Below are 22824 nucleotides of genomic sequence, written 5' to 3'. Positions count from 1 at the left end.
TTGTATAATGATAAGTGAATTAATTTATTTTTGGTTTTCGGGGCCAAATTAAAGTGTGGGTGAAAATATAAAAACCCATATTATTTTAAAAAATATTAAATAATAACATCTCGGGGCCTAAAAATATAGGCCAAGAACCCTCGGGTGTAGGCTGCAGGCCCACGGGGTGAGAAAAGGAATGGGCTGCTGTGTGCAGCCCTAAAAAAAATTTCTCTTTTTTTTTTCGCGAGCGGGCCACTTCAAGTTGGCCCAAAGAAACAAAAAAATTCTTTTTTTTTCGGTATGGGCTGCTGCAGGCGAGCCCAGGAAATAAACAAAAAAAATTGTTTTCTTTGCGGGTTGGGCCGCTGCAAGCGAGCCCAGCAAAAAGTTGTTTTTTTTCTTTTGTTACACGGGCCGAGAGACAGAGCCCGAGTAGGGCTCGGGAAAGAGTCCAAAAAGGCATCCCAGCCGTAGCTGGGTGTGTTCACCGGGGAAGAACACCGGAATTAGTGGACGGCGCCATGGCAGGCGGTGTGTCCAGGGTCGAGCAAGCCATGGTTAGTCGAAGAACCAGGTGTTTGTCGACGAAGAGGAGATCTCGACGTCGATGGAAGAAAAAAAATCCGAATGAATTCAATTGAATTCGAGTGAAGACCCATGAAATTCTTCTGGAATTTCTAGAAATCGTTGGTGAAAACAATGGGTGGTGTCCAATTTTGCACGACTGCAGGTCGTGTGGTGTCGGAAAATCGATGGCAAGGACCTGGGCTTCAGGCCGTAGGTCGGGACAAGGTGCTTCAAACGCACCGTTTCGGTTCAAGGCTTGCGGCCTGGGTTCTCGGTTTCGGTTGGGCCATCGCAGGCTGCGGGCCTGGTGGCTTGCGGCCTTGCAAAGGCACGGGTTCGACTAGAACCCTAATTCCCAATCGCAAAAAAATATTTTTCTTTTTCAATTCAAATATAATTATATGCATGTATACTTTTAATGAATCACATATTTACGTTGATGCATATGCAAATAATAGTTTCAATGCATGTACATATGTAAGATTCAATTCATGGCAAATATCAAATTCACATAATTGTAGCAATTTTGGTTATGAAGCATACACAATTTATGTAGAATCTAAAATACGTTAAACGTAAAGTTGGGTCATGCATCATGGTGAATGTTCATGCTATCAGGGCTTGCAAAATATCGAGTTAAAAACCGTTGTTTGGAAAGAACCTGATTGCGTGATGATATGGATGAACTGGTTTGATGCAGAAAAAAAATCTCCAACGTCAGATTCCTAAGTGCAGCGGTAGGAGCGTGCTGATAACGTGTTGTGGTCTATATTTATCTGACAGAGAGACTAGGGCCGGCGGCAGAGAAAGAGAGAAGAGAGATGCGTGTTTTGTAGAATTGTAGGGGAATGTGTGTGTTGTTATCCCTCCTACATTGTGCCTTTATTTATAGTAGTAAAGGGAGAGAAGATATTCCTTCTCCTCCAAGTAATACAAGTTGTAATAGGAAAGGATAACTAGAATTAAATCTTATCTAGGATTTACACAATCATACTTAAACTAGGAATGTTTACAACAAAAATAACTTTTTTCTTAACGTGTCGAAACGGGGTTACCTGCGTGTCACTCTCGTCTAAACTTGTTAAGGACCCGTTAACAACCTGATTAGTTATCATGTCAATCCGAAACTCGTTATCTTCGTGTCGGTTGCGTGTCATGTTAACGAATCGTGTAAAAAATTGTCAGGTCTAATAAAATTGGCAGGACTGATCAGTTGGTAATATTTTAATTTTCATGTTTTAAATATATTCAACAAACACAATCTCTCTCGGGCCAACTAAATTTAACTAAATCCAAGGCCAAAAGGCCCGTAACCTAACTAAACCCCGGCTCCTTTTGGTTGTGCCCTCTCTCTTTTTCTTTCTCCTTCGCCATCTTTTATATATATGTGTGTGTCTATATACATATATATAATTCGGTTTAAGATTGATAAGTGGTCAAACTGATTCGGAGTCGCCCTGCTTGTTTTTGTTAATAAGTTTAAGTAAAACCAAGCCAATCAAACTGATATTTTATGGTTTCGATTTCGATTTGAGGACTGAACTAGAACGAATTGGACCGTCCACACCTCTAGTTGTTAGAATTCAAATTGAAGCAAATTATGCGTTAGTTAATTGTTTAAAATTCTCTTTCTTTATTGACCTAATGGGCAATTTTGACATAGTCAAACAAAAATTTGAGAAAAGTCTAGGGCTTAGACTAGTTTAGTATTATTCTTTATTTGTAAATGAGAGATCTTAGGTTCTATTCTAGCCAAAAGCGAATTTGAACCATATTATTGCTAATCCATTGTGAGACTTAGCCTACTCTCTCATTCCCTTAGTATAAATAATATCGTTTGTTCAAAAAATAAAAAAAATAGTTTATCGTTTTGCCACTCAATACTATAGTCTAGTGATATTCCTCTTTATCGGTAAGTGAGAGATTTTATGTTCGAATCTTGTGAATGACAAATTCAATACCAAGGTTGTCTACAGTATGACTTAGCCGAACTCCCTTCTCTCTTTAGTATAAAATATAACATTGTACTAAAAAAATAGTTTAACATTTTAGGTCTTTATCTAAAGCTAAAGTTCTCGTAAAAATAATAACAATAAAAAAGGAAACTTTAATGAAAAGCTCTCAGTACTGTTCACTTTAACGAAAATCCACATTTTTACACTAAAAAGTCAATCTTGATACTGTTCACTTTACCCTTTATTTTGTCCTTATCATTAAAACTCGAAGTTTTCAAACTCTTTTCATTAGTTTTTCTTAAAAAAAAATTAGTCGAAATTTATATACACTAAAACCCAAACACTAGGTTCCGAAATTGCCCTCCAATTGCTCTTTGGTGTTCTATTTTTTCCGTTTCTGTACAGCAAAGTGGCGGATCTACCCTTGCCGGCCACGAGTCTCTCATTGCTTCACCTTCTGTTTCTTGACTCTTCTACTTCATTCCACTCTCTCATTCAAAAAATCAGATCGACTACAACTTCTAGATTTTTACCTTTTGTGTTCACTTCTTTCTCTCTCAAATCTCTGCTTCCATTGCACTTGAACTCCTTCTGTCGCTTTCAAACGCTGGCTAAAGTATCGACCACCCCTTCTCTATCTTCTTCTTTCGCTTCTCCTACGCAAATCTCAGCATAAAATTAATTTTCATGTGTCCTTAAACGCTAATCTTTCTCCTCTCTCTAAAATCCATCTGAAAAAATGTATAATGGGTATTGTTTCTCTCTGCAAGTTACTCGAAGAAGTCTGTGAAAGGTCAATAGGACAAGGTGGATTGCGTTTCAAAGTGCAAAAAATACAGGGCCTACCTCTCTATGCGTTTCCAATCTTCCAAAAATCATGTTCGTAGAGGCGATTTGAGACGGATTTGAAGCTCAACTACAGAGATTTGATTCAAATTGGTGGATTTGGGTAAGAAACTAAGAAACCCTAATACTTTCTTTTGGTTTTAAGAGAACTATCATAAAATCCCTCCGAAGTGTTTGTGATTCCAAATCTAATCAACTTTTCTTAAACTCATCCCTTTCCCATGTAGCAAATCACAGCTCTAAAATATTCCAATTAATTAATTAATTAATTATCATAAGCTTTTTTTAGAGTACTACTTCCATATATCTTTTGTTGCAATGGATTTGAAGATTCCTGGGCTTGGATTCTTGGAGTATTCCCTATTGTTTGCTGCTAAACAACTGCCTTTCGTTTGCTATCTCGCATGGTGTTTACGACTTATTGCAAAACTGAGTTCTCTTAATATTTGTTGTTGTTTTAAAATGCATAATTTACTGCAATTAAATCGTTCGGTTGGTTTATATTTTAGAATCCTATTGTTTTCAGTGATTTTACGTGTTATATTATGTCTTTTTACTGCAAAACTGAACTTTCTTTATTTTTTTCGCTTTGTGTGCAGTTCGAGCTGACTATATGAGCACCCAAATTGTTACCCGCAACTTTGTAAACTCCCATATTTGCTTCTTTGGAACCTTTCTTTTAGTTTTAGCCTTTTTAATGTGGAATTTTGGTGAAAATAGGAAGTGTTTTTAATGTGCACAGTTGTTATATTAATGTGCAGGCATTGATGGCAATGCCCTCTCTTGATTTCAGCCTTCTCTTCTGAATTCCTGAAAGAGTGGCATAGTTCTCCCATTCACTTCCTTCTTCTTTCAATACATACTCAGTTACAATTTCATTATTTTCGTTCAAATGAGTGATGGAGATTTCAAATAGGTTGTGCACTCTGTATTCTGCAGTTTATAATTCCCCTCCTCATTTGAGTTTTCCTTATCATAATTATTTATGATCTTATTTTTCATTGTGCACTCTGTGTGAAGTGTTCTTTGTAATAGCAGTGTATCTTATGGTGGGTTTATAATAGCAAATGTGAAGTGTTGTTTGTAATAGCAGTGTATCTCATTTTATGTCACAAAATAAGGAGGGGAATTTTGAATATAGTTTTCAATTCAAATTGCATGTGGAGTGTTTTTTTGTTTCTTTTTCATACAATTATCAATTTATCATCATTTGGTCATAGCTGCTCGAGTTTGAGTAGTTTGTGTCCAACTTTCGGATTGTACTTTCTGCTCTCATTGTTTCTGATGTTGGACAAGGTTTGAAGTTGGAGAGACCAAGAACTGGGCATCCTCTACAGACTGCAGTACTACTACTCTTGCTTAGGTCTATTTCAGTTCCTCTCTACTCTCCGAATCTTCATAACTTGCTTTTTATCTGTCTATCAATCTATCTTTCTTCACATTTATATATTAGAGTAGACTTCAACCACTTACTAGTTGATTATAAGGCTATTTCCTTTAGCATTTATCTGTGGGAATGATCCATGTGGTTTCACCAATGAACTCACATCCTTGAATGGCAAGAGGACTCAATAGAGCTCAGTATATAACTCAAAATCCAGTAAGCTCTTGGATGTATACTACTTGAAATCAATTAAAATCTTAGGATTAAAATACTTATGGAATTACTATCTATGATATCATTTTCCAGTTCATTGAAATTTGGTGAAGATTGTCCATGCTCATTGCTCCTCTCCTCCGTACACATGCTCCTCTCTCTTTTTATTCTTACCATTTTTTCTATGTAAATTGTAATATTTTGTATACGTCTTTTATAAATGCTTTCAACTTGGAATTTTAGTTTTGTGATTGAATAATAAGGAGAACTTGACCCCAATTGGCTCCAATCGGCTCTTCCAAGTGACAAGAAGGATCTGATTATTGGGATTTCTTAGTAGGTAATAATGTTTTAATCTTAATCTATGATTGTGTTGAAGTAAAATATTGGATTTTATTAATGGGTTTTGGATTTTGATTTTGACCCAATCCACATATTGATACGTAAAATCGAGCTGAATGAGATTATTTGCTTTGATTGCACTTTTTAATGGCATACAATTGCTTTGGTTTTACAATTGCACCTTGATGTTGGTAGATTACAATTTTTTCGTTTCACAGTAGGCTTATATCTTCTACACTCTTGAGCAAGAATATCAGATTGTATATATATTTTGACTTCACATTTGTTGGTTTTATTTCAGTAGTTTTATGGGTATACAATTACGAATGTATTGTAGGAAGTTACAGAATTTCATGCGAACTTTTAAGGTTGGACTCTTAGTCTTTCTCTCTCACTTTTTACTTGAATGTTGATCGGGCTTTAAGTATTGTTACTTAATTATTTTATTTTATTATTTTTCTCAATCAAAATTTTTCACTGAAAAATTCAGTTTATATTCATCAATAAACAAAAATAAGTTAATGTCAGTGATGTGTTTTTCTATCTGTACGTTATCTCACTTAGTTTGGGGTTAACTAATAATTAGGACTCGAAAGAAATTTTATAATCCACTCATGGGTAAAGTTTTTCCCGCACTAATCACTACTATAGTGTTAACGTCTGATTATATTGGGTAATCATTCAAAAATTCAGAACATAAGCTCATTGTAACCTCACGTCTGATTAGATTGGGTAATCATTCAAAAATTCAGAACAGAAGCTCATTGTAACCTCTCTCTCCCTCCCTCCCTCCCTCCCTCCCTCCCTCCCTGTTTTCCCATGTTTCTCTTTTTGTTGATCTAATTTGGGGTAAATTTGTTGAATTTTGGTTGAATTGGAATGTGGGTTTAATTGTGTTGAGTTTTTATTTAACTTCTAGAGTTAGTGGATTCAAAATTAAGAAATAGTAATTGGTTGTAGTTAATCATATAAAAGATGTGTATGATTTTCATGTTGCATGTGAGATGTTAAAATAGTCTTGCTGTTAAAAGTTGTTTCATTAGTGTATTTACACTTTTTTTTTGTTATGGATCAACTGGTCCAGCTCAAGATATAGATAAAAGAATACAAGCACTTAAAAAAAAAAAGGTATAATTTATTAACCCTATTGGCAGGTTAGGAATATATACCCTTTTTCTTGGGGTTTTCAGTGGTGTTTTTAATAGAATTACATATTTGAGTGATGAGTTTTTCAATGGTGTTAATTTTTTAGCAATTTATGATGCTATTTGTAAAATTTAGTCAGATTTTTTTATTAACAACTATTATATCATTTTTTATTCCAATTCGCAATTACTTCTTTTGTTAAATTTAAGCTTGATTATTTTAGTAAATTTTTATACCTTATGTCCAAATACATATACAATATTGTATATGTATAGTTTTCATAAAGTTGCTGAGCATTTTGAGTATGCATTTTTTGTGTAGAGAGTGAAGAATGTACAGTTCACAAAGGCAAAATAGGGAACAAACTACTACATATGGGAAGAAGAGGTTAGTTTAAGGCTTATTATATTAGCACCCCACATATTGTTGAATACACCTCCACAAACTTAATACACTCCATATTTGCTTTTTTAATTAACAATTATCTTAATGCACCTCACATCCTTTCCCACAACATCCTCATACCCCACATTCTCAATATACACCTTATATTTTTTACATACACCCCACATCTTATAATACTCATTTTTAATTATTGTAAACTAATTTGACTTCAGAGTAAAACCCTCTCTGAGCAACTAAGGTTTGATGACCTGTAGGAATTGATCGGCATTCTAAATTAGGTCCTCAAGCGATCAACTAAGAGATATAAGTAAGTTAAGGAGCAAATTGCTGTCTGCATCTCCAAGTGTTCTACTGTCAAGGATTTTGACTACAAAATACTTACTGCATATAAAGACTCACTACAGAAGACTTCCCCGTTCATATATTCATATAACTCGGACTTCTAGAATTTTGTTTCCAATCACAAAAATGAGAACGCATGAAAATACCATGCATAAGGTATGGAGGGTATGAGAAAACCCAATAAAACGGGGAAAAGAAGGAGAAAAATAATCACAAATGTCTTATGATTATTTTCTCTTGAAATTGTTGGGAGGGTTCTGCATGACCATGGTGCAGATACAACCCATGACTGCAGGCATTTGGAATGATATGACATACAACCTTAAATTCCTTCTAAGAGCTTGAACACAACAAAATATTATGGTTTCCTGGGAATCGCATGTAGGTATTTGCAGTATATGTAATTCATAAATTCGGACTACTTAAAGTTTCATCTCCTCGTTCATCAAACAAATCTGATCCTACCCTAATTTCTCTCTATCGAAAGACTAATCTCTCACTTTATATAGGGAGATGTCATTGAAATCACAAAAAAAAAAAAAAATGAAAAATATGGAGTCATACCTCATGAGAAGTTTTCAAAACATCGATTTCGTGTTTTCGTAAAAAAAATATTTTTTCTCAATTAGTTTCATTGGTTAGAATTTTATTTTACAATGGAGGGTGAAAGGGGTTTTGAGAATTGAAGAAGATAAATAATACTTTAAAAGTGATTTGGTGACACATCCCGACCTAAATCGAGGCATGCTGGTCGTCACATGAAGGTGATGTAGCCATGGGTGCCGTGCGGAAGTGAAGGTGATAAGATAATATGGGTAAATAAAAACCTAACTAACTTACACTAGACTAGTATATAAGTACGAGTGGAAATGTTAGAGTGTAAATACACATAATCAGAGCGTAGGTACCAAGGTGCAGTCCAACAGGCTTTATACGGGATATGAAAGAAAACCCTACATTGATGGATGTTTGTTAGAACCGTCGCTGAGTCCTCGTGAGTCACCAACACGAGCTTCTATCTAGAACTTGGAAGGGCACAAAACATAAAATGTGAGTGGGCAAAAAATAAAACTTTTCAAAATCATTTCAGTTTCAAAACATATAACCCCTCACCGTAAAACCTGTATACTTTTCAAGAAAATAATAATACATACATATATAGAAATCATGCTTGAGAGTAGTGAAAACCGAGTATATGCCATGTCAAGTATTTCATCAATGAAATAAGTAAGCCAGGTGACATAAATCAATGTAAAATAATATGCCAGCCGGAGTCACCTAACGTGACCTGTACGGTTGAGTTTATAACTCATTAATCAAATCCTGCACGCGAATCGGAACCACCAAATATGGTCTGTACGATAGGCTAACACCTGCCTTGGATCCAAGGTGAGAGTGTGGTGCGGGAGGTGAACGATCACGTGAAGGCTAGGCCCTGGCCTCGGGCAGAGCACTAACACCAGGGTGTAGAATAAGGAACACTAAATGTATCTCAACATAATCATACACATTGCAATCACTATCATCAATATGTACTCACCTGAAGCTTACCTGTGCGTCTGCCGCACCATGCAATAATATGCATATATATACTAATGCATATACTAAAATGTAATGCAATCGACATGACATTTAAAACAATTTCTGGGAAAATGTAAATCATATATATATATATATATATATAGAAAACCAAAAGCCCACTCAGTAGTACGTAGCAGGGTCGTAACCTTTGAGTCTCGCCTAGCTGCGCTCGTCCTCCGAAAACGTCTCACCTATATGTGAAACAACTAATCCAACGTTAATTTTAAGCACATAACCAAAACCATGTAATAACTTCTCATACATTGCCCAATTGGGGTGCTTGAATATACCATCGTGGCCTACTCAACACCACGACCATCCCTATATTTTTAGAATAATTTTCCGATGACCCACGCCCTCACGCGCCGGCCAAGGCACGGCCACACGCAGGCACGTGCCTGCCACATAGACATAATCTTTAATGTTGTTAGGGAATATTCTGCTAAATAATAGAATATTCTGTTAAATTTCCCTAATGCCGTCAGTATATTCCGTCAAAGTTAACGGAATATTCCTTTTCCTTCTCCGGTGGTTCACCGAATTCTGGCGCCGATCGCCACTACGTCGCCGGAAACTGGAAAATTTTCAAATTTAAATATCTCACTCAAATCTCAACCAAATTCACAAACTTTACATGGATTTGAAAGCCCTAAATGAGTAGAACATGTTCTTACCACTTTGAAGTCCTAAAACCGATGGGAAATAGTTGGAAAATCCTTCACTATTCTGGTCAAAACTGCAACTCAAGGAACTAACCTATCCCAACGTCCAAAACCTTCCAAAACTTCTCTATGATCTATGTGAAGTTGTTTTAAGACTCCTTTGAGCCTTGAAACTCCGTGAAACATCCACGATCACGATGGAGTATCAGAGCACCTCATTGGAGCTCGCGAGTTCCCGGGTTTCCGAGGTCCTTTCTCTAAACTGGTTTTCGAGGTCCTTTCTCTAAACTAAGGGTATGATTAGGTTCCTGAACTTGCAAGGAACTCGAAAGTGACCTCCACTAGTTCGATCTCTGCAAGATGAAGATGGTTGGGTGTATGTGTGTACGAACTGTACGGACGAAGGAAAGATCGAGAGAAAGGGTGAGGGTATGTACGTGTGTGTGTGGTCCGGATTGGGCATAGATAAAAGGGATCTTAAGCCTTAATTGGGCCACAATATTTAGGGCTTTCATTTAATCCAATAACAACCTAAAATTCTTAATTGGGTCCAAAATTATGGGAGATATGGTGATTGGTCACTTCCTTTGGCCCGATTATACAATCGTTTATTCGTAACATTTTCATTACGAACCCAACTCGGCCCTAATTATCGTTAGCACTCTCGTGACATCGAGTATGATTTAATTACGTCGGAAAAAAAATAATTTAAAATTATCTACGTATATCCACGTCACAAGGCCAACGAGGGCAAAATAGCCAGTTCCCACAATTAAGGATAAAATATATAATTATTCGGGACGGGTGGTCACATTTGGTTTGTATTTAGAAATTTCTTTTTTTCTTAAAATTTTATAAGGTCGAAATTGTTATTGCATAGTAGGGTATACAAGTCCCTTAATATTAAATTTCAATGTGGGGTGTATTCAACATTATGTGGAGGTGCTAATAAAAAAAGCCTAGTTTAATTGTAATTTTTTTTTATTTGGTTAAATTCGAAGTTGGTTGGCTTGCATCTAATTCGGTTGTTTGTTGGCACAGGTTGAAGTCACTAGTTTTATTAATACTGGTGACTGAAATCAATCCAAGTTAAAGTTAAAACGATATCACTATTTTTGTTATGGTGAGGACTAAGAACTTGTAACCTTTTCTTTATATCTCTCATTTTTAAATTAAGAAATTTACTTTTTTATACCTCTTTTGTGATCATTTACTGAGAATTTATTAATTGTTTTAATATGTATGAGGTAGGATTTCTACGTTCATTTCTCATCTTTAGAGATTGCTGGAATTCTACATTCATTTCTCATCTTTAGAGATTACTGGATTTCATGTTGTCGAATAGTTTATGGATTTTTCATATTCAATGCATCAATATATTGTTGCAGTAATTCAATTGATGTGATATAAGTTGATGTGTTTATACCTTTAAACATAATTTTTTTCACACAATTTCTAATCCTGCAGCAACACGCGGACAAAACTTTCTAGTGTAAAACGATAACTGCGTTATATATGTTGTTGTAGACATAATCTAATGGATGTTACCTTCCATTAACTTTTATCCCTTAATCCTTATATATGTTGTTGTAGACATAATCTAATGGATGTTACCTTCCATTAACTTTTATCCCTTAATCCTCATCAATTCATTTGATCTGACGGTCGAAAATTGAGAGGGTTTGTAAAAGATAAAAAGAGGTGTATGGTTAACACCACCCTATTTCTATTTCAAAGTCATATACATATTTTTTAACAAACAATATTATTTAAACTAAAGGGAAGGGGTGAGCTTAGCCTCACAATGGGCTAGCAATAATGTGATTCAAATTCGCATTTGGCGAGAATCGAACTCAAGATCTCTCACTTATAAGTAAATAAAAATATCACTAAACCGTAGTACTAAGTGGCTTCGAAGTCATATTTTAGCATAACTATTGGCAATTGCTAGTTAAAGGACCAATGTGGTTAGAAGTTAGAATATAAGTAATTACCACCAAAGCATCCATTTTCTGAATACATCAACGACTTCTTTGCAAGATCCATTTTTGTCTCTCATACAATAACATATAAGTTGAGAAACCAGGAAGATAATACAGACTCATTATACATGAGGAAACTTTAACACTCATAAATCATAAATGACTAATTAAACTCATAGGACCCCAATAGAAATCCTCCACACACAATTGCAACCCCCCTTTCCCAGTGTAAAACGGAAAATTACGGACGGTGAATGAAATAGTATGTTTGTGAGATAGTAAGAACGGAAAGGGAAACCGCAACAATGAACTATGTCAATGACCGTGCCTTATTAAAATAGGCACGATCCAAGCTCATTTAGATAAGGCACTGCACGACATGATTAGCAATGAGGGGCTAGGTCAGTCCTAATGTTTAGGTCCAATAGGTCGGCCCGGCAGCGATTCATCATGGCCAAGCACGGCCCATGACGTGGTGCCATTATGATTACTATCCCATTTAAAATAATACATAATTAAATATTAATATATTTATTCATTATTTTTCAAGTAAAACATACAGTTTGGAGCTAATAAGACTAAATAATTGTGATATTAGGTTTTAAACTAGATTCAAATAATTTTTTCTGATAATATAAAATAAAGAAAATTAATGAAAATGACTTGAAAACTTTGAATTTTAATGATGAGGACAAAATAAAGGGTAGAGTGAATAGTATCAGGATTGACTTTTTAGTGTAAAAATATGGTTTTTTGTTTAAGTGAACAGTACCGAATGCTTTTCGGTAAAATTCTCTATAAAATAACTAAAGTTTGTTGAGTCAATTGTTTAGTGGCACGGCCCAAGAACGACTGAGGCCCATATGACACCTTTAGTTTTTGGGGGTGGGCATGAGAACCATAGAACCAAGAAACTGAATTGAACCATGATAAAAAAAAAAATCGAAAAAGGAAAATTTGCGACTGTTGAAAAAAAAAAAAAAACTTTTGACAAGAATTGAATTGAGCCGATTTAGATTGGTTTTGATTCAGGTTCTCAACTTGATTCAGATTGGTTTTGATTCAGGTTCTCATCATTTGTTCTTCGATTTTGTCTGTTTTTCAGGCAAAAAACTCGGCAACTCCTTCAAATGGAGTCTTATCTGCATGACATGTTAAATTTCATTGAGGATGTCTTATGGAAATTCCAGTGAGAGGGTTCTATGTGCTGTTCCCGTGGATGAGGAAGCAATGCAAAGGCATCTTTAAATTCAATGCCTTCTGGAAATTCCAGTGTGAGGGTTCTATGTGTTGTTCCCATGGATGAGGAGGCGATGCAAAGCACGATTTGATTTTGACGATGGAGTTCGTTCCTTTTTTCTATTTTTCTCGTGTCTATTTTTCATTTATGTTTGACTGGATTTTGATAATTTGATGGTGGTCTTTCGTTTCTCATATGGATGCTTCGCCTCCATGACATAGGTTAGAGGAGAATATATAGCTCTTCTCTGCACTGATATTAATATGCAAGTTACTGTTAATGCATATATTGTTTCCTCATGTTATCTTTTCTTTTGTTAGAAACTTTATTGTGTTCTTTTTTTTTTTGGTTTATGTAGGATTACGAAAAAAAAAATTTATGTAGATTTCAACAAATCAAGAATGGACACAAATGATAGGAGCAATAATTTAATATTACATAATGAATATCATTTGTGATCTATATAAATTAATTTGATTTGCTTCTGTATCTCCAAGAATGCTTGACTATGCATAAAGACATTCCTGATTTCCTGGTTTATTAATTTGATACCTTTCATAAGGTAGGTCACAAATTAAAAATAATTATAAGAATGTCTTTATGCGTGACCAAATGTAAAAATGAAAAAAGAACTTCACACGTTATCATAATATAACCACACACTTTCCCTTAATATCCTCACATCCCACCCAACCCTGCCCGGCCCTACCTTTTTTCTCCTCCTTCCTTCTACACTTCCGTTTTTCGTCCCGTTTTCAATGAATTAAAAAGGCAAATTATACGCTTTGTAACATACTGTGTTGCACCAATGACACATAACAATGCTCTTTTCATGCATCAGGGTTATACATCTTCTACATTTGGCTTGGTTGTAGGGTATATAAGGGATGGTTTGGGAGTGAGGTGCTTAAAAAAAAAGCACCCATGAAAAAAAGCTGTGAGGGTTTGAGGTGTTTGGTAAACTAAAAAAAAATGGCTTATTTTGGAAGCTGTTGTGAGAATAAGCTGAAATCAAAGGAAAAAGCTGAAGTAGCTATTTGCAGCTTTGGAAAACTGGTTTTTTTTCAAAGCACACGGAGCTACAGTGCTCCTTTAATGAAAAGACCTACTATCAAACTGTTTTTTTTCTTTCCAAAAGTACTTTTACAAAAAAGTTTACCAAACACTCTGCTGATTTATTTCACAGCCGCTTATTCTCACAGAACAGCCGCTTATTCTCACAGCAGTTTTTTTTTCAAAGCACAGCAATACCAAACCAGCCCTAAATCATCTAATATTAAATTTTAATGTAGGTTGCTCATAAAAAAGCCTATATGTAATTCGGTTTACAGTGAATAACCGGTCAAACTAAACTGAAACTGCACTGCTCGGTTTCATCATTAGATTTAAGTAAAATTGAACTAAACTTAACTGAACTGGTGTTCTTTGATTTTGTATTAAAAAATGGACCGGACTGAATTAGATCGTGCCCACCTCTAGTTGTTCGAATTCAAAATTCAAATTGAAGCAAATGATGGGTTAGATTATTGTTCTAAATTTTCATTCTTTATTGACTTAATTTTTTTTTAAAAGAATTTTTAGAGATTGGTTACTTTCACCATTAGGCACCAGCACCAGAGCAAACCCACAACCTCAAGCCGGAAGGACTTACGCTAGCACCTAACTATCAGCTTCCCACGCTATGGATTTATGTAGGAATTAACAGAAGTTTAACTCCGTTAAATCTCTTACTTTTTTAGTTGTAAGGGATTTTTTTTTTTAAATGTCATATGAATTTGTACTCATTTTTCAATTTGTCATATAAACTAATAGTTTAAGCAATTTGTCATACTAACTTTTCGAAATCAATAATTTGTCATCTCACCCTAACCCTGTTAAGTTTTCCATCTAAAATAAGTCATATGCCTCGGACATGACTTGTATTCAGAGTTATTTCTGCCATTTTAACACGTCGCTTCCTTATATTAAGTTGCATTCGATCCGTATGAATACTCTCGAACCCAAAATTTAAGAGTTTTACTAAAGAAAAGTAAAGAACTTGTAAAAAAATCTTATATGACAGAAATAACCTTGAACACAAGTCAGTGCCTCGCACATGACTTATTTTTTATGAAAAACTTAACAGAGTTATAGTGAGATGACAAATTAATGATTTCAGAATGTTGGCATGACAAATTGCTTAAAATTTTAGTTTATATGACAAATTGAAATATGTGTACAAATTCATATGACATTTCAAAATTTTTCTCTAGTTTTAATAAAGAAAATAATAAAATGTCAAACCAATTCCTCACCCACACGTTGCAACTTCTTCCTTTCCTCACCCGCACGTTGCAAACCTCGACCTCTCTCTCTTACATTGTTTCTTCTTCTACGGTTCCATTGTCTTCGTCCTCGCTCTTTGTATTCGCAGGAGAAATTATTAAATAATACAGTACTAGCACGGGACAATGATAACCGGTTGTACCTATCAACAGGTGCATAATACGTGGCAGGAGTCGGATCCTTAAAAGTCACGAGTTACACACAAAAAAAAAATGAAAGATGTAGCTTTACGCCATAGGCCCACAGGTATAAGTTTCGACCCGTCATTTTCGTACTCGCTCTTCATAAGCGGAGGCCCCATGCCCGACAAAGACGACAACGTTGAGGCTGTCATTATGAATGTGGCAGAATCTCCAATCGCGATTTCTTTGAGCCACTCGTCAACAACGATAAGTTGGTTGGATATCACATGTTTTTTTTTTTTTTGAAAAACTTGATATCACATGTTTCTATATAAGTCGATTGAAAGATAATGTGTGAAGAAGGATGCAATAGGCCCATATAACTCAATAAGCCCCTTAAGATACGACTCATATTTTTTGTATTTGTGTTTATTCCATATTTTAATGAATTATATTGCGTCCACAAGTTAAGTTAACAATTAATACAATTCAAAATCAAACTTAAACCGTTATAATAATTGGTGATACGATCTGGCATATTAAGAATTTTGTTGAAGGATGAAACTTCATTTCAAAGAAGGTATCCAAAAGTCAATAATGAGGATTGTCAGAATGAGTTTGATAAGGGAAGTTAGGGGTGGTTCGGTATGGGATATCGAAGCAAAACCTTAGTCCCGATTTCTAAATCGAAATTTTCGGTATTCCTAATTTTAAGATCGATTCCAAACCAAATTTTCGAGAATCCCGAAATAGTTTCGGTATTTTGGGACAATCGAGAATCTCGAAATATTTTTGGGCTTTTCGGCTTTTCGGCTATTATATTTGGCTGTGCAGTGAGCATTATATGAACTCCACAGGAACTGACATAACATACATGAGGACCCAATCAAAGAAAATAATTGTTCTAAAATGCAATATGCCACAGGAAATGCAACTTTGTAAGGATTGTGAAAGCAGCAAAGCGCCACCTACTAGAGGAATGACAACTTCATCGTATTAGTTTAGTCTTCTTCCATCCCAAACATAATCGACCCATAGACTTCAAATTTTAAACATTCGTAGACAAGCAACCACTTATAACTCAAGCGGCTTAAATACAGAAGGTTCATAGTCTAGCCCGTTGACATCACAAATGTGGGAGACAAACAATTCTAATCCATATGCCTATGTCAATGTTTCATGATTACTTTATCCCAAGCAATGAACAAAATATATTACAACTAGGTTAAAAGAACAGGCATCGAACATAAGTTCAAATCCATAAGTTCCTGATTACTTCATCTGAGAAATTTACCTGTTGGTAAATAAGACTCCAGCACAGAAGCTGCAGAAGCAAAGCACAAAAGCCTAATTCCTTCGGACCTTCACCAATCTGCAAAAACCCAAGAACCATTAGATCAATTAAATAGAATCTGTGAAACCAAACAAACCCTAAATTTACAAACCCTAATCTAGAATTCGAAAATTAATTTTCAAAAACCCTAAAATTACAAACCCTAATCTAGAATTTGTAAATTAAATTTCACAAACCCTAAATTAATTCCCATATTTATTTACCTGTGTCTAAATCTGAGAGAGAGAATCGAGTGAGAAAGTCAGAGACTTCTGAGATAGAGAGTCAAGATATAGAGAATAGCGAGAGAGAGACAGGTGGTGGATGTGGCTTTGTGTCATGAAGGAATGATCCACCGTCGGAAAGAGACAACGATGGATGATCTGTGTGGTGGTGGGCATGTCATGCCCCGATCCCGACATACGTCCAAGATCGACACGTGACGTCATTAAATGCCCGTAACTCAACGTACCCCGCCTTTTGGATATGTACAAAATATAATTCAAGATCCAGATGCATAATAATTTTGCGTATACTTTATGGCTGTATCTAACCTCTTCGTTACACTGCCTACATACCCTCAATAGGGATCAAGTCATTCGTAGTTCAACGTCTCTATAACTTGACATATAACACGATTCGCTCAAGCCAAAAGGCATAACATTCGTTAATCAAACATTTGGACTTGACAAGCATGAATTATTCTATTCAAGCTACATAACAACCCACATGATAATCAAGGTTTCTATTTCATCCATCAACATAATCATGCAGGCAGTGATCACCCAATGCAGATATACCAGGCATGATCACCCCTGAATACGTAGGGTCCCCCCCATCGCAGATATACCAAGCAGGATCATCCATATACCTCTGCTACATGGTGCAATAACTTCAACACACAACTCATCCACATCTTAACCCCTATGAGTTTTAACGTAGTCATCTATACCATCAACTTCTCAAGGCCATCATTAATATGTCACACAAGCATATGAGTGCTTCCACATACTTCTAATAGGATTCTAGGATAACCTTATCATATAAATAATTATACACATCATTCACAGTACTAAAAGATAATTAAACTCAAATATATCCCAAATGTCATCAGTAACAAACCAAATCATGTTTAATAACATAAGTCTATGGCTAATATATAAAATCACATTTCAATACATATCCCATTTATAAGACCAAGACATGTTCACATACGATATTAATAAAAGAAAATAATTTAAAAACCATATCACATATACTCAAGTCACTCTCTAACCAATGTAAGCCCACTAGACTTCAATTAGTTCCCCGTAGTACTAATTTTAGTATTTAGAACGTTTCGAGACATGTTGACCAAAAGTTAATTCTCGGTCGACATTAGGATCCACAACGCTACAAAATTTGATCCAGAAGATCCGCACATCATAATCTAGATCTGTAACTTCCTAGGGTCCACATTATTCTCAAAGAACAACGTACTAAAATCTCATCGCGATCTGAAGGTCGGATCTCCGCCCATTGCTAGAATTAGGTTGCGATTAACAATTAATTTTACTAACTTAGAAATCTAATTCAGGAAGATCCGTACATTAGATTCCCGATCCATAAGTTCCTATGTTCCCCAAATATTACCTACTATAACATATTAAAGTTTGGTGACGATTGAATGATCGGATCGTCGATTTACATTTTGACCTATTCACGTATCAAAATGAAACTAAGTCCAAATAATCAAATTACGTCATACGGATATCAAACATGAACCCAAGGCATCTAATAGTACTTAAAAAAGACATCATTGGTCCACAGGCCATGCTCCACCGCTGGTGGCGGTCAACCGCCCCGACTTGCTAGAAAATTCAACTATTTTTAAAAATTCTCAAATTTTACAGACAAGTAGATCTCAGTGAGGGGAGCAATTTTCATACCTAGGTCGATGTCCAATTCGGCCGGGAACAGCCTGAAATCAACCTTTATCCGCAAGAACCCTAGAATTGGGTGTTCCTTGATTCGTCCTCAAATCAACTCCGACGCTCCAACCAATGATTGGGCATTGTTCCTGAGCTTAATGGAAGTTGTTTGATGGTGGAGATCGATGGGATGGGTCGCAGAAAACGACGAATTGTAATACGTTTTTTAAAACCAAAATAACTCCTCAATTTTCTCAATGTCTCTCTCTATTCTCTTACCTCTCTTCTCTCTTTCCCTCTTCCCAAATCCGACCCTCTCTCTCTCACACTCACTCCTCTCACTCAATCTCTCCTCTCTCTCTCTCTTCTCTATCTCTCACTCCCACTCATTCTTTCCTCTCTTTCACTATCTCCTCTAACTCTCTCACACTCACTTCTATCTCCCTTTCTCACTCACTCTTAATCTCGCCAAAAGGTATTTTCTCCCCAAATTTTATTTTTTTTTCTTCATTAATACGTGTTTTTGGAGTCAATTTTGGGTTTGGGGTTGAGTATATGGTGGGTGGAGTTTGGGGTTGTCAATTTTAGGGAAGATTATGCCGATTTTTTGGTATTGTTTTATGTTGTTTTTTGGTTATTTGACCATGTTTTTTTTTTTTTTGGTAGGGAATTGTTGGGACTTTGATGGCAAAAGTTGAAGATTAGGATGCTATCAGACCATATCCCCTGCCATTACCACCACAATAAATTTGTTTAGGATTTTATTACTGTACATTATTAATTTAGGTGTACATTTTAAATATATTATATATATTGAATAATTTGATCACTATTTTTCATATGTAGTTTTATTTTGAATATGTCAATTTAAATTAAAGCCATTAAAAAAATAAAGTCATACACTTTGTTGATGCACAAAATCAGTGAGGACTTTGGTACAACAGAAAGTGTCAAGTTTGTGACTTTCGCTAGATTGTTCCGATCACTAGTGTAGATAAATATGTAAATGGATAGAGACTACGTCTACAGAGTAGAGGAGTTCTCATTTAGTGTGAAGGGTTTACACAAGTACATAGGTTCAAGCTCTCCTTTAGTGAGTACTAGTGAATGATTTAGTACAAATGACATTAGGAAATATTGTGGGAGAATGATCTCCTTTTATAGAAGAGAGTTTCTAGCTTTGTTCTGACATTGACACGTGTCGTGTTGTGATTGGCTTCTGATGTTGATACGTGTCGCACTATGATTGTCTTCTGATGTCGACAGGTGTTGCGCTGTGATTGGCCTCTTGGTTGGAGGGAAACTCTTTTGGGTCCTTGACGGTATAACGTTGGTCGGTGCTCAGTAGTTTCGGGTTTGGTCAAGTATGGTACAAACACACTTAAATTAAATTAAAAAACTAAAAATTTGAAAAACCTTGCGCTACTAAATGGTTCGTCACACAAACAATTAATATAATTAAATTAAAATAAGAGAAATAATAAAAAAAAGTCAAAAACCTTGCGCGAAAAAATATTTCGTCACGCAAATAATCAAATTAATTTAATTCAATTGAAAAATTAAAAACCAAAAAACTTTGCGCGATGAAGATTAATTTTAGTTGCGCAAACCCTATCTTCACGAGCTTTGCGCGACGAACCATGAGCAACCAAAACTTCGTTGCGCAAGGTTATGAGCGATGAAATCATACTTTGCGCAACAAACTTATTTCATTGCGCAAAGGGTTTTTTGTAGTAATGTATGTAAATGGACTTGGTTGTGTAACGACCCATACCTGAATTTTAAGGTTTTATAAATTTTAAAGTGAATTTATGAAAATACCCTTTTAGGCAAAAACGTTGACTTTTATTGACCGCCTTGTCGTGTCACATAAGATCCGTTTTCTTAGCATATCTTCGTAGTACTCGTTGCTACGGACGCGTGGGCGTAAGCGGGATGTAATTCGGAATTATAACAAAGGTTTTACAAAGCTTGAAATGGCGAGGGCATTTTGGTAATTTTACTGGTTGAGATATTCTCCACCTTGGGCCACTTCTAGAGTGACACATGGCAAAATTGTCCCCCATTTCTGGGGTGTTCTCCTTTCTCTTCCGTGACATATTCCTCTCTCTCTAGAACTTTCTCCATCTCCTTTAACTCTCGTGGCTTCCCTCTTTTCCCTCAGCTTTCATCTCTTCCCTCCAAGCTACCTCTTTATCTCTCTGTGAACAGACACACACACACACACACACACACACACACACACACACACACATACACACAACACCACAACGATGATTGAATCACCACCACCATGGCTAATACTCCGGCGACCATACCACCTTCGAGACCTCCCCATCACAACCCCAAATCTTTTGAGGCATCTCCTCCTCTCTCTTTTTCACTGCACTATTGGACCGCCACTGTGCAAGGAGTTTTTCGGCGAGTTACATCGTTGCTGACATTGGTAAGCTTCAGGACTCTCTCTAACCTTCATTGTAGATCAATCAAACTCTAGTTATGACCAATCTTAGGTGTTTTGTGAAAGTTTATAATGAAAACAACTCAGGAGGTTAATTTCCAGATTTCGGCGAGAAACCCAGCAACATTCGAACTGTTTTCCAGCCAACTCTGGCCATGCCACGACCTCCAATAGGTATATTTCGACTCCTCGTCCCTCTAGCTTCAATTTGAGTATTTTTACGTAGAAATTGGTGGAGTTTTGACATTGATTAGAGCTCGGGAAGTTTTCTAGGCTAGGTCCGATGTTCTCCTTCATTGGGTCTGGCGACCCACGAGTAAACCGGGTCGACTCGACCCATGCATAAAAAATCCAATCTATATAAACCCTGTCCAATCCCATAACCGGCCCAATCCACTAACCTGGCCCAAATCTTAGGCCCATTAAATATAGCATAAACCCAACTCAGTAATCTAACAACCCAGAACCCAGGCCCAAACCCAATATATTAACCCGGGCCAACCTATTAACCCTAACTCAAACCCAAGCTCAAACCCGACCTGGATCCGACCAGGCTCAGATCCAATACCTAGCTTCCAAGGTCGGTGCATGGGCGCGCGTGAAGGCTGTCTTGGCCGGTGCGTGAGCACACTCACCTCCGCCGCCGACGACTTTCCGTCTACTCAACTCGGCACGTGCGGTGGCGCGTGGCCTTCTGGACAGCCGCCTTATGATGGTGTGTGTGGCAGTGAGTAGGGGAACCAGGGGTACATTCTTAGGTTTTTTGACGTGCCGAATCTGAATTTGCTGTCCGTTTTTTCCAAATTCCATTGTTTCAGTAGAGTTTTATTAAATGTCCTCTCTTTGTATTTAGGTGTGGTTGTGGGAAGTGGCACCATCCTTGCTAGTTCGAGCGGCTTCCGAGCAATGAAATACTATGAGTGGACCCCTTCTAAACTTGCATATTTTCATGAACGGAGCATGTTTTATAATATGTTTTACGGATTTCCATACTTGTGATTATTTAAATTGCTTTCATGAAATATTTATGATCTATCGAATTTACATTTTACTAAAGGTTATGACTTATGGGATTTTCATATACGAAAGTATATGGTTTACGAATACGTTTTATTTTATGGATTTATGAATATGTGTTATCATGGATTTATGAGACTTTGAGCTTTTGAGCTCTGGTTTTGGATATGAGTTTTAAGATATGTTTTCGGTACGTATCTAGTGGGATATCATACAACACATCCACATAACACAGGTATGTAGATGTCTATGGACGTAGGACATGGTTGAGAATATTTATGTTTCTTCTTTGGTGTAACCCGAAGTTGTACAACTTCACCTTCAGGTGATGGGGCTTACTATGTTTCTTCACTGGCGTAACCCAGTGTCGTACAACTTCACCTTCTGGTGATGGATAGATATTGCCTTCGAGCGAATGAGGAGTTGATGATATTGATGACATACCCCTAACTTCACTGGCGAAACTAATGTCGGACAGCTTCACTAGCCACAGCTAGTGTCGGTGTATGATGTTATATGTTTCTTCTCCGACGTAACTCGAAGTCATTCAGCTTCATCGTTGGGTGATGGGCCCTACCATGTTTCTTCACTGGAATAACCCAGTGTCGTACAGCTTCACATTCTGGTGATGGACAAGTACTGCCTTCAGGTGACTATGATACCCCTAGAGAGTACAGTATTGACGAGATTTATGGATTTACCTTCGGGCGATGATAGCATCATGATTGAGCATGGTTGTACTCAGTACATGTTTTACGAACGTTTTTCATTTCATGTAGAGTTTTAAGAAAACTTACTATATGTAGTATTATATATGTTTTCAAAACAGGGGGGCTAGTATGTTTAGAAAGAAAATGGTTTTCTTATTATTAGTATTAATATAAATTTTGTCCACTTACCCTTCATGTTTTTGCGCCCCCTCAGGATTTAGATTAGAGGCACACAATCCCAGCGTCAGGGCACTACCGCTTAAGCATCTTTGAGCCTCCTCGATGTAGGTCTCATTCCT

The 22824-nt window shown here is 36.4% G+C and overlaps 1 long non-coding RNA gene across 12 annotated transcripts; it reads left to right on the top strand.

Annotated features, from left to right (window-relative positions):
- Positions 1 to 2932: 2932 nt before the first annotated feature.
- On the top strand, positions 2933 to 12931 carry LOC126594218 (uncharacterized). 12 transcript variants are annotated; one of them, XR_007613171.1, is made up of 6 exons: positions 2933 to 3453; positions 3950 to 5287; positions 5591 to 5657; positions 6757 to 6822; positions 10467 to 10548; positions 12513 to 12931. It is a non-coding gene; the product is annotated as an uncharacterized LOC126594218 (long non-coding RNA). The 12 variants fall into 12 exon arrangements; XR_007613172.1 differs by lacking the exon at positions 12513 to 12931 and adding an exon at positions 10893 to 11177; XR_007613176.1 differs by lacking the exon at positions 12513 to 12931 and having other exon boundaries at positions 2933 to 3120; positions 3275 to 3453; positions 10467 to 10769.
- The last annotated feature ends 9893 nt before the right edge of the window (positions 12932 to 22824 follow it).

This window comes from Malus sylvestris, chromosome 12, assembly GCF_916048215.2.
Source record: "Malus sylvestris chromosome 12, drMalSylv7.2, whole genome shotgun sequence".
Taxonomy (NCBI): domain Eukaryota; kingdom Viridiplantae; phylum Streptophyta; class Magnoliopsida; order Rosales; family Rosaceae; genus Malus; species Malus sylvestris.
The sequence above is the reverse complement of the archived record's forward strand: the minus strand, read 5'-3'. Positions and strand labels throughout refer to the sequence as shown.